The 12,592-nt window shown below is 43.5% G+C and overlaps 1 protein-coding gene across 1 annotated transcript in view; it reads right to left on the bottom strand.

Annotated features, from left to right (window-relative positions):
• The window catches only part of FHL3 (four and a half LIM domains 3), a 28,405-nt gene extending 18,050 nt beyond the window's left edge, over positions 1-10,355 (bottom strand). The window contains exon 1 of the mRNA XM_010575942.1: positions 10,323-10,355. The gene's annotated coding sequence lies outside the window, so the exon portion shown is untranslated. The remainder of the gene's footprint in view (positions 1-10,322) is intronic.
• Positions 10,356-12,592: the final 2,237 nt, after the last annotated feature.

The following is a 12,592-nucleotide window of genomic DNA, read 5'->3' as shown; positions in this document are numbered from 1 at the left end:
CTAGAAATAAAACTTCTTTTGGCTGAGTTACATGCAACACACTGTACTTTTTGCTATTAATGACTCTTTAGTAAGCACCACTACTACTCTACATATTCCAGAACCCTCCGAGTTAGGCATCACAGCAATTTTCTTGATACGAAGTGTTCACTGGGTTAAAGGTAGCCACTGAAATGCCTTAAAATTTAAAAGCTGACTTTTCTATTTGAAAATTTCCATGTGCTGAGAAAAGAGGCAGATGAGAATAACTAATCCATATTTAAGGACACAAGCTAAAGGATTAGTTTCTTTACTTGGAAAGTAGTTTAGCTCCCTGACTCCCTACTGCAAATAACAGAAATATTTATGACGATCCAGTGCAAGACCATAAATGCAAGAGCGCTCAGTTTCCACAGATCTGGCACCCCTGTACCTCTCATAGGATTGTTGCTTCCTCAATTCCGTAACAGCTGTCACCAGCAAAAACATTATTTACCCTTATAATACCTGCAGGGCAGGGTGTTATTTTATCTCCCTACTGGGATTTGCACCTCAGAGGGTTTTGGCAAAAGGCAAGCCTGGTAGAACTAAAAATGGAACCAAGATCCAAGTCCCTGTCCATCTTTCTTCTCCTTCTGAGATGCAGCACATATCCCCGTCAGCCTGGGAACCATGACACTAATGCATGTTATAGATGTATGTCCAAATAGATTCCACAAACTGAACTCTTTGTGAGAAGCAGGGGAAAAAGGAAGGAAGAGAAAGACATGATCTTTAAGGTCCCTTCCAACACAAACCATTCTATGACAGACAGACAGAGTGCTGTGCAAAGTACAGTTAATCCAGATGCCAGATCTTTCGACCAAGTAACACCATGCCTTTGCTAGTTGCTCCTACTATTTAAACATTGGGCTTTAAAAGTGAGCATGCTGAGCTGAAAGAAGGCACTGGAGTAGTGCAGCACCAGGAGTTACACACCAGTTCAAACTGTTAGTTCTTGAGACTACAAAAAGCCATGTTTTCCTTAAATGAGGGTAGTGGAATTCCAAGGTGAGGTCAAAAGCCCGGCAAAAGTCAGCAGCTCAGGCTAGTATGTGATGCTGTCAGCATGATGCTGACAAAAGTAGTCCTTGCAGTCAGAGACAGTTCTGGACCCACTTTTTTTGTTGCTGTTCTTTCTTCACCATCTTCACATCCTAAGCAATATCTAGGAATACTGCCATCAGATGTGGACCTCAGAGAGGAATTTTTGTCTTCAACCATGCTGAAGTTAGGCCTTTCAGATAGACATATTATTCAATTTCTTTTGTTTCATTAGAAGAGCCTTAAAAAGCAGACATTTTTCACCAGCAGTACTGAGTTACTATACACGCGGTTTTAGCGGAAAACGGCATGATCTGCAGCCACACATATCTAAACTACAACAGAAATTACATGAGGGAAATCCTGTGGGCTTGGATCATTCAAGAAATAAGGTTGCTTTACAGTTACAAAACCAACACATGTCTAGAATGGGCTCTAAACTGGTAAGATACAGTCTGAAAAATCAACTGCTAATTGTTTTTACAATTTGCATTTTATATTAAAAAACCTCCCAAAGACCTCAGGAGGCAGAGCTCAGCCTGGAAAGGATTTTATGGTTACACTGTAAACCCACAGAAAGCAGGGATCTAGAACGGAAACAGTTCATTACAGCTAAAGTACTGATCCTGGGTTCTGCCTGAAACGGCTGGGATTATTTCTCCAGTTAAGCAAATTCCTGTTACTGAAACCCACTCCGACATTTAAAGAAACTTGGAGAAGATGCTGAGTAGTCACTCTGCTTCCCAGATAACGAGATCGGAACCACATTAATTGATGAATTTCTAAGTGAACACTTGAAATTTGGGTAAACAAATTCAAAATATCAAGGCCGTATTTATATTCTGGGGTAATAATTAAATATTTAATATCTTGTGGTTCCAGTATTCTAGGTTTTTCTATGCACCAAAATATTTAGTCATGTAAAAACCATCTGTAGCAGCTGGAAGCCATTCATTTGGCCCGCTAAGATTCATTAGTTTAAAAATACATAAATAAAGTGTTCATTTTATTTCCAAAAAGCCAACACTGCCGCTTTCAGCTCTGTTAGGGTGCTTGGTGAATAATGCTTATGCAGTATTCTCAGCAGGAGGTATCAGATGCCACAGTTTCACAAATGCATACAAATATCTGTTAACTAAAACAAGTCTTGTATTTAGGTTAGTGCTCTTCTGTACTAACTCAAGTCACTATTCACAGCAATATGAAAACCAGCTTGCAAATAGTTCAATCCCTATTTTTATTCTTTCTCCTATGCTCCCAAATCCCCAGTGCCGAAATCGCCTTTTAAAAATTACTGATGAAATTTCTCTTCAGAACTGGTATTCAGATACCTGTGTTAAAGCATTACAAAACATAAGCCTCCATGCATGCCTTTTCTCTCCAAGAAGTTCCTGCATAATCTTCATACAGCTTTTTAAAAATCAAGTAAACAAGAGGCACAGCTGAGATTGTAAAAAAGAGTTGAATTTGGCTTAGTATCCATAGGGATCACTTTTCTGGCCAACAGTTTGCAAAGGGTTATTTATTGGATAGCCATTTTTCTTTTGCTGGAAGATGCTGAGGGTTTAGCAAAGTTTCTGCAAAGTATGCAACAGTATTCAGCATTTGCTCAGCTAATGAGTTAAATCCCTGCAGCTCTCCGTTGACTTGAAGATTATGGGTGTAGGAAAAGGGAATGCTCGGAGAGGGGAACTTTCAGCAGTCACCACCAAACTGCGGTTAAAACAGACACCAATGACTCTATTCAGCTCCCAAACCTCAGACAGTTTCCATTTTCTCAATAACAAAGCATTTTTGTGGAATGAGGTAACAGCCTCCATCTGCCAGGTCTAACTCTCCACGAAGATTTCTCAAGAGCCTGGCTGAAGGAGGGCTGGCCAGCTGAGGCGGAGAGGGCTGCAAAAGGCAGGTCCCTTACGCCTGGGAAACAAAGGACAAAGCTGCAACAGGACAGGCATGGAGAGGAGACTCTTTGGGATCGCCACACAAATTCTCCTGGAGTTTGTATCAAAAGTAGCCTCAAGTGAGCTCCAACTGGTGCACAGCTGGAGAGTGCAAAAGGTTGAGGAAAGAGTGAGACTTTTCACTAAGGATGGACTGGGGCAAGCAGGAGGGAGCAGAAGACAAACGGATGCCACAGGTTCAGTGTTCAGCAATCCATCATAAATGTGTCACAAGTACAGAGCTCTGTGATTGAGATGTGAACACAGGTCTGTGAGCACATGTTGCGAGATGCACAGTGCCAACAGGAACAGACACCCTGCTCTCCAGAGGACAGCACAGCTCCTGCGACCAGCTGCTCAAGCTGGGAGATACCCTTCCACACCTGAAATGTTGTGTATCTGAGCCAGAGCAGGTACAGCCTCAGAACAGAGGCTGGGAGAGTTTTTTGTTTTGTTCTTGCCTTGTTTTTGTATTTGGCAGCCTGTATCTTAGCCTCTCAATTCCAGGGATGCTGACCACCTATCCATCCTTTTGATTTAAGGCAAAGTCAGCTCAGCTCTTCTGAAAAGCAGACTGTTCATTTAGATTCAGATGAAGATTCTGCCCCCCCCCCCCCCCTTACTCTTGCTTCCCTCTGTAAGCAGCCACTTGTTAGTCAGCTCCCTTGCAGTTCTGAGACTCTCAGCTCCAGGTTCAACACATCTCAACTGCCTGCTCTACCAAAGGATGAGCAAAAGAGAACACCACAACCCCAGGCTCACTCAAGCAAATAAAGGTAAAAACCTTGGAAGAGCATGGAGAGATGAGGCCAGCTGGAAAGAGCTTGGAGGAAGAGGTGGCTACACAGCACGTAACATCAGGAAAGGATCTTCGTGGTATATGAGAGTCTTCTGATCTACTCCTTGTCCCTGCATATATAAATGTTTAAAAAGCAATGCAGGAAATTCTCTGGGACACTGCAGCAGCTGGTGCAAATGGATGACCTGTGACTCGGGCAGGTCAGAACATACAGGATCCAACTTAGCTACTATTTTGGTAAATAGTGCTGCCAAGAGCAGTTATTCACAGCATTTGGAGCCCTCATTCCTCCTGTGTGGCAGAAGACATTTGAATATAAATTTTAAGAATCACAATTCAGAGGGATTAGAAAACATTTCTAGAAAATCCATTCTGATTGCATTATTTTAGTCCGGTGCATCAGGTTTTCTATTTACAAGGACAACAACAAAGATTCCCAAGCAGAAACTGCCCCAAAGCCACTTTGCACAAATTTAATTGAAATTTGCAACCTCCAGATCTATGATACTACTGCAGTACAAAGGAAGAATCAATGAGGATAGAAATGTAAGTGCAGATAGTCTCATTTAACATTCACCAGAGCATCAGCTTTACACACTTCCGCTACTCTGCCACAAAACTTTGTAGCTAAAGACTCAACAAAACCAAATACATTTAATCCTGGTGCTATCTAGTCCTAGGGAGATACTGAAATCTGTACACTCATATATAGTCATGTGCACTAACAAGCAACAAACTCATAAAAACATGTGGAGCAATAGGAACTCAACTTACCTGCAACCCAGATTGAGCAATGTGCTAATTAGGAGAGAAATTTCACTTCCAAAGACGCCAATTCTCTAACCATTAATCTTTATTACTGCAGATCAGGCACAGCCTCCCAGACACACGCTGATGCAAACCAAGGAGGAGCTTTTTAACATCAGAAGATAAGGGGCATACTCCCACCACTGCTGCTAATTTCCTGAATAGCCTCGTACAACTTCCTTCTCACCTCTACATCTAGTTCTCCCATCTAAAGCAAAGGCAATTTTTCAGTTGGTTTTCTAAAGGCCTTTGCATTCCCATAGCACTTTCTCCTGAAGTTTTGAAAACGTTAATATTGACCTCCTCACTCTCTAGTTTAATACCACATACCCAGCTGGATACCTGGAGAACACAACTAGAAAGTGGCATACCTTCTTTCCCAGCCAGGACAAAATATTTCCCAAGCCAGTTTTCTTCCTATGAAGAATGCTGCTGTCAAATCTCAAAAATCCATGCTGCTAATACTAGCCTCAGTGCAAGGTCAGCCAAAGAGGACTTCCATCAGAGATGAGCTCTGCTAGAGAAGGTTCCCTGGAGATTATAAGAATAGTACAGTCAAGCCCAGATGGCAACAATGTGCAAAGCACATTTCCAGCAAACACAGTGACTGGGCAGAGGACTACGCAAACTAAAGTCCACCCTGATTTCTGCTATCTGCTAGCTAAACCCTGAAGTCTAGGCTGAGGCCTTTGGGAAAGGTCAGGATAGTCTTACAGGCTCTCAAGATACTGCTTTTGTTCTCACTATTTGCTTCTCAATTCCTTCGTTAAAAGATACTAATCTCTCTGTAAGGCAGTTATTTGGAGCCAAGAGTTTAGATATTATTGCAAAACATATGCTTAAAAGAGACTGGAAATGATGTTGGCACTGTTACAGAGGGGAGCAAAGCGCAGCTTTGGGTCAAAACAAAAAAAAATAAATCTAAGCTAGTAAGCAATTCCCATGTGATAGTTTAGGAGAGCCAGCAAAATCTTCTTCTAGAAAGAAAACAATACTGTGAGAACGAAGCTAACAAGAGCTGGCTCTTGGAAAAATAAAACGGCCAGTAATGAGCCAGAGTATTGCCAACAGCACATATCCAAGGGAATCTTTCTGGGAAACCGACCCAAGTCGTTACACTGGAAAGCCCTGAGGGACTAGGGAGCTTGAGGCTAAAAGCTGGCAAATTGCTTCATCAGTTAAGGTTGGTCCCAATGTTTTCTACTGCGTAAGAATAATTTGTTTTAGCCTACAGGTCTCTACAGAGCAACGGGTAAATTCAGGCTGCTTCCGCTGGGAAGGGAAACGGAGTGCTCGGCAAAGCCCTGCCCAATGGGACGTTTTTTAGGTTTCCCACCATTGCTGACATCCCTTCAGCCCAACATCCAGCCCAGCGCGCTCAGGCTGTTGGCTTTGCTTTCCTCCCTGCACACCCCTAGTGCTCCTTGGTGCTGCTGCTGCACACCAGGCACCGCCTGCCCATTACCTGGTGGGAAAATCATGCGAGCTATTTCGGCCAGCACTCCACCAGTGAGCGGTTGCCACAAAAATGTGATGACTGTGCCTCCTCAAAAGCATCTTCTGGAGACTCATTCACCCAAAATGGATGCAGTTAGAGCAATCATTCTGATGTATCTTGTTTTCCAGAGGGATAAAGAGAGGACCTTGCTCTCTCTCTCTGTTTCAGAGACATTAGTTAATACACCAGGAAATAGGTACACTGATGTGGAGTGATAAAAGCAAGGCTTTTGTTTGCAGCCTTCTCTTCCATTTCCAGTCCAGCTACTCAAAGTTACAGGAGTGTACAGGGAGCACAGAAGACAACAAATATGATCTCTAACTGAGCTTCTGTGCTGGCAGAGAAAAATCCTGCATTGGCAGGGGATGTCAAGGTGCTGTCTAATGACTTTCCTCCTCTTCCAACTTCTTTTCTGATTCATGCTGCCATCTTCCTTGCAATTGACCTAAATAACATGTTCAGGCAGCTCTGGAAGTATTTCTGCCTCAAACTTCAATAGCAGCAAGATGTCCACATCTGGAAAGGGTATTTCTCAGGAAAGTCACAGCACAGGTGGCTTAGGAGCATCTTTCCCAAGAAAGGATGAGAAGCACCCTGCCTTGTCTCATTTCACCAGTAAATAAGACTTCCTGGCTGCAGGAGAACAAAGGTTGCCCAGGAGCAAAGAAAACACATCCTACGTCTGTGCCCAAGCCCCAGCAAATCTGAACAATGTGGGCAGAGTATGCAGTTACCTCATTTCCAGGTGTGCTGTCAGCATGAGCCATGACTGGCTTGGGATGAAAGAGGAAAAACTGTTCCTAGATCTGGACTTGTCTGCATCGTTTATGGTAATTATTGCCCAGCAGCCTTTAATCCTTTAATGTCATATCACACTCTCAGCCCTCAGTTTCTCTAGAACCTTTTGATCACTGCTTGCCATTCCACTACAGAAGAGGCTGGAGGACAGAGTGCAAGACCGTGCTATCCCACCAGAGCCAAAGGCATGCCAACCCAGGCCTCAGGAAGGGGAAAGCAAAGAAAGCCACTGCAAAAGGACTTTGGCAGGTCAGCCATCTTCAGACACACAGTGATTACGTATGCTAGCAACATACAAGCACTTAAAACAGTTATAGTACCTTTCCAGCAATTCACTTCAGCACCTTTTATAACATAACACAGTACCCAAAAGCACTGCATCACAGGAATACATGGACAATCCAGCCCCACCACTTCACAGTGGCTTCACACACAGAAAGATTTTTGATCCTTTCCTGATCTCATTCTTTCCTTTACCATAAGTTTAGGCACTCCTGATAGCCACGTAGCTATCTCACCTCCTTAAAACCCCCCACAGACTACTGATCTCAATGTTATCTTACAGCAATGGCCTTCACAGGCTGCGTACTGTGTAAATGAAAAAGTAAAAAGTCAATTGAAAATGCATCTATTGCCAACAAGGAAATGGACTGTGGGGAAATACAGGAAAGTATTCCAAAACTGCATGGACTGCCACCACACTTCCAGCTCTCAAGTGAGGAAGTGCTAGCCTGGGGTTTGTGCACTATACCTTGGAAGGCAGGCACTAGATCCTCAGCAGCCTAACAGATCCCTTTCTGATTCAAAGAATACACATAAATACAGTTCCCCTATCAGAACAGAAAGGAAGTTATACTTGATCTGTACCACCTCTTTTTCAGCTAATTGAGCTTCAAAACTAAAGCAGAAAAGATGCAAGCAAAACTCACACATCTTTGTGCTACAGCATGCCTGTTTAGTCCACAACAGCTAGTCTGTATCTGTTATCTCTACATTTTTTATTAGCTCATGTTTACTTTGGCTGCACATCCAAGCACTCATTTAAACAGGGTGAGAGAGGAAAATCTTGGACTCTCAACAATGGCCAAGCAGTTTAATCTGCCACTGGGGACAATGACTTGACTCCTATTGGCGTTTAGTGCTGGCAAGGTCAAGTGTAACATGTGCTGAAGGAAGCACTAGGGAAGCAGATCCACAGCCGTTCCAACAACACTGAGCATTTCCTTGAGCTATTCAGAGGTCCCTTTCCCCCTGGTGTGTAGAGAAAACAGCTCCAGCTGTCCAGTCACCTGCACTGGCTTCTCCACTCACTGGATTTATGACATTGGAGGCCGCTAACAGCTCCAGGTTAGATACAGCACATTCCTCTGGCTTACAGCTCAGACATTCAAAACTAAGTTAGGAAGCAGTTAAGATTATGTCCTTGGCATCAGCCACCAGGTTGGTGCTGGAAGATAATTTATATTCCTGAACAGAACTGGCACTGGGCAGGTTGGGCATAAACATCAACAAACTTTCGTCCAGCGATGACACCAATGGGAAGGGTCTAGAGTTAATATTTATCCATGGTGCTGATATAAGAAATTTTTTTTTGTATTTGAGAAGTTCAAAATACTTTACACAAAAGAACTCTGCAACTTGCAAGGCTAGGACAATCTACAGTAACATGTTCAGAGGCAAATAAAAAATGGTATGAGTTAACGTTAACAGTCAGATGACCACAGGCCAAATAAAGCCAAAGGGAGACTGCACTAAGAACAAGAACATAAATTTCAGGATTTTTATTCCATTGCTATTTGGATTCTGTGTTAACATATTTCTAAATAACTCTTGATTAACTTAGCCCTAATGGACATGTCTTTCTGATTCCTTCCACAGTAATATTATCCTTTTGGTGGACTCCTGTTGAGTAAGGGCAGAATCATTTCTTAAAACTGTTCTCCATTTAGCAAATATCAACAGACACAAAATGAGTCACTCAGCAGAGGCAATTCTGCTAGGATGAAATACAGGAAGGTGGAAGCCATGTGGCATTCTTCAATTTCCCCTTTCCCTTCACAATCAGACCCTTGATATTTTCTTCCACAGGAAAACTGACACTCCTCCTCCCTGTAAACTGCTGACAATTGTGTTTTACACCTGGCAAAACCAGCGCAAAACGGAAGGAAGAGAAGAAACAAAGACCAAGGATTTTTCTCAGCAACTACATCTCCTCAGAATGCAGCATTTTTCTTTCCAACTGTAGCTAAAGGCCCACCACTTCTTAATGCACAAAGTCTAGTAACTACGTATCAGCCGTCATGAGAAATGCCACCTCCTCTGTGGAATGGCTGCAGAACAGAGCGCGCTGCAGCAGCTTCATGGCAGCTGCTTCACAGAGAGCAGTCAGAGCTGTCAAGACTGGCTGTGGGACCCAAGTCCCACTGAAACCAACAAAGCACGTGCAGCTGAACCCCTCTGCTTGCAAACTCTCAGCCCTTGTACTTGAATGACCTATCCTTTAAAAGTGATCTTAAACTCTTGGTAGCAATCTGAAGATTAAATAATACTGGTGAAGTTTCTCTGCCCCCTAACAACTGGTCTTTTCCCTTTCCTAGATGCAGCTGGTTTCTACTGTTACAGCTGTCCTTATTTTTTTTTTTTTTTTAATTTAAACAGAGTAAACCATTTACATTTGTTTTCATGACATCACCAGGCAAAACACTGTCAAGTTCTTTCTGAATTTTTCCAGTTTGGCCATCTGCACCTATTTCAGCAGAAATAGTCAAAGTCCTCTGAGGAATGAGGTGTAGCAGCTTGCGCTCTGGTGTCAAATGCTGAGCAAAACTGCAAATGTCATTTGCACCACCTTCTTGCCAGACCAAGCTGGGTGCTCCACAGTGGGCACAGGCAATCCAAGAACAGCAGATGTCAACCAGGGATACTGAACACCAGAGGAGAAATGCTTCCCTTACTTGAGCAATTAGAAGAAATTATGAAGCTGTTTGCCCAGTTAAGAAGTTTGGCTTTTATTCAGACGAGCCAGCCAGTCAGCCCCCACTTTTCTGTAAGCACCTTCATTGTCTATGGAAACTTTCTCACATGAAAGGTGAAGGAGAAACAGAAAGGTTTACACTCATGTCTCTCTCCCAAGGCTACAGCTGCAATTAGGGCTCTTGAAGCATGACCTCATGCAAGCTACGGACAGTGAAAATCCTACAGACATGAACGAGGACCCCAGAGGGCCACCATGAAAATCTTGTGTATCAGTGCTGTGACTACCATAGAAGTCCTTTTCCAGGGAGAGAGGGTGGGAATCACTTGAGCACTAAAAGTGATCAGTTTATTCCATTTTCTGCTGGCATTTCAAAAAACAGCAGGCCATGTAACAGCATCAGCTCAGCCACACTTAGGAACACAGTAGAAAGCATCTTACCTCATAGAGCAAGCAATAGAGCAAGTGGGTCCTGGCTGTGAACAGAACCAAGTGCTTCCAAAGTTGGTGCACTGGGAATTTCAGTAACCTGCCCGCAGAGAAGTTTTTCCTGGCTCCATCAGTTAAGGGTTCACCTCTGTCTTAAAGCTGGTAGGTCCAAAACCCAGAAGAACATCACTGAGCTGATACCTCTCAAATGTATTGACCAGTGAACACTACCTATAGCCACACAAGGCTGGCACTCTACAGGAAAAAAAAAAAGCATATGTCATCAGGGCAACCACAATGACACGGGCCAAGAAAGAGACTCCTGCCTTTCCTCCCCATAATGATGTCGGAGAGCTGAGCCACCCAGCTGCCAGCTGTGTCCTCAGACAGCATGGCTGTTTCAGAGTCCGCTCCAAAATGAACTGCAGTGTAAACAGGAAGCAGAGCTGACAGCAGACATGCTGCAGATGGCTGCAAATCCTGCAGAGGGAATGGCAGGGACCTACTGTCCTCCCAAACACCAAGGAGCCAGCCTGATCTTCAGCACACTAGTCACCACTCAGCTCTTCAGGTGCTATTCTGCAGGCAGGGGAGATGTGCAGATTTTCCCCCAAGAGGCACTTCAAAAACATCCAAGATGGAAAGACAGCAGTGCTCCAGAAGCTGAGACCATGGAACTGTTCACAGGGCTTCCTGCTAGGGAATTCTGGATATTTCCAAACACCACCCTACCTTCGGTGTGTCCCCACCACTCCCTGTGTACAGGTTTAAGGAGTTCTTATTCCAAACCATACTTTTTGCTGTAGACCATCCACTATAATTAGTGCCCACAACTAACTATATTTTTGTCTCCTATGCTCTGCCACCAGTATACAAAATTACAGACCTAGCTGCGTAACAATTAAAGTAATGCTCACAACTCTGTGCCTCTAAGGAAGGAGCCGGCAAGAGAAGCAAGAGAACCATATGGTCTCCATCCTAGGAAAAGGAACAAAAATGGCACGAAAGAAAGACAGAAGAAATGTCAGACGTCCCCTTTCCTGCTGCCCTGCTGATGGCCTGCCTATCAGGAAGTTAAACCATACTTTGACGAAGCAAATTAGGGAAATGTGACAGCTTCAACACCTTTGTGAACAACAGAAAAATATTACTCATGCCAAAGGCAGATACTTAAATACGAGAGACTCCTAAGGAAATGGCCAAGAAAATGCTTCTCAAAAATTAACAGTAAAGGAATATTTGACAACCACACATTCACGGCAGCTGGAAGAGCCACAGATTTCTAATGATTTCGTAGGAGAGTCAGAAAAGTAAAAGAAATCTCCCCACGCTCTTCCCTAGCTGTTCACTAGTGGCCTGTGCTGCCATCAGGATACTGCGTTCATCAGACCTTTGGCCTGGTCTAGGGTGGCTTTCCCTGTGCTCCTATAACGGATTTTCCACTTTGGAAAGATTTCTTTGTGATTTCCAAGACTGGGAAACAGTGAACGTACTAAATTCAAATCTAAGTATAGAAACTTCAGTATCAAAGCCTGCACTGTGAAGATAAGTAACCACCATCATATGCCATCCATTTGAGCTTTGAGTCACTAGAGAGTAATTCCTACTAACATGCTTCACCCAGGCTAACTATAAAGTATATCCAACATTTCCATTAATCCTCATGAAAGAGTCAAAGCGATTAATGTAACAGCAAGTACAAAATACCAACACTGGAAACCAGGAAATAAAACATTACCTGTAAGAAAACGCAACAATCTGAAACAAAACTGTGTTCAGTAAAAAGACATTTTGAAAAGAAGCTGAGCTATTTTTTAATAGCAAGGTTCAAACTGTGACTTTTGAGTCTTTGTTTAACACTCACAAAAAAAAAAAAAAAAAGCAAGGCTTTGAGTAGTCTTTCCCCATACCTACCCTGGGATTCTCTGGAAAGATAACGACCATTTAGGATGTGTTGAAAATTTCTCTATGCTACATTTGAGCATTTGGTTTAAGTTTACTTCCGAGTTTTATTGGTTAAGTTTTGGAGCTTTCTTAGTAAAATACCAGTTAAGCATTGCAACTATACAGTCTGAGAGAGAGAGACACGGCCGAAAGATTTGGGTTTTTCTTTCAGAAAACGGTGCAAGCTCTGCTTCCCAGAACGCACCGAAGCGGAGCTCTGAGGGCGAGCCACATCCCGGGTAACGACAGACCGAGCCCAGCCGGGATGCCCGTCCCCGCAGAGCGCCAGGGACACCGGCGCGGAGGCACTTTCCCTTCCGCCCCCCCCCGGCCCGCCG

This window comes from Haliaeetus leucocephalus, unplaced genomic scaffold, assembly GCF_000737465.1.
Source record: "Haliaeetus leucocephalus isolate CR32 unplaced genomic scaffold, Haliaeetus_leucocephalus-4.0 Scaffold517, whole genome shotgun sequence".
Taxonomy (NCBI): domain Eukaryota; kingdom Metazoa; phylum Chordata; class Aves; order Accipitriformes; family Accipitridae; genus Haliaeetus; species Haliaeetus leucocephalus.
Note: the sequence above shows the minus strand (reverse complement) of the source record. Positions and strands in the feature narration are given on the sequence as shown.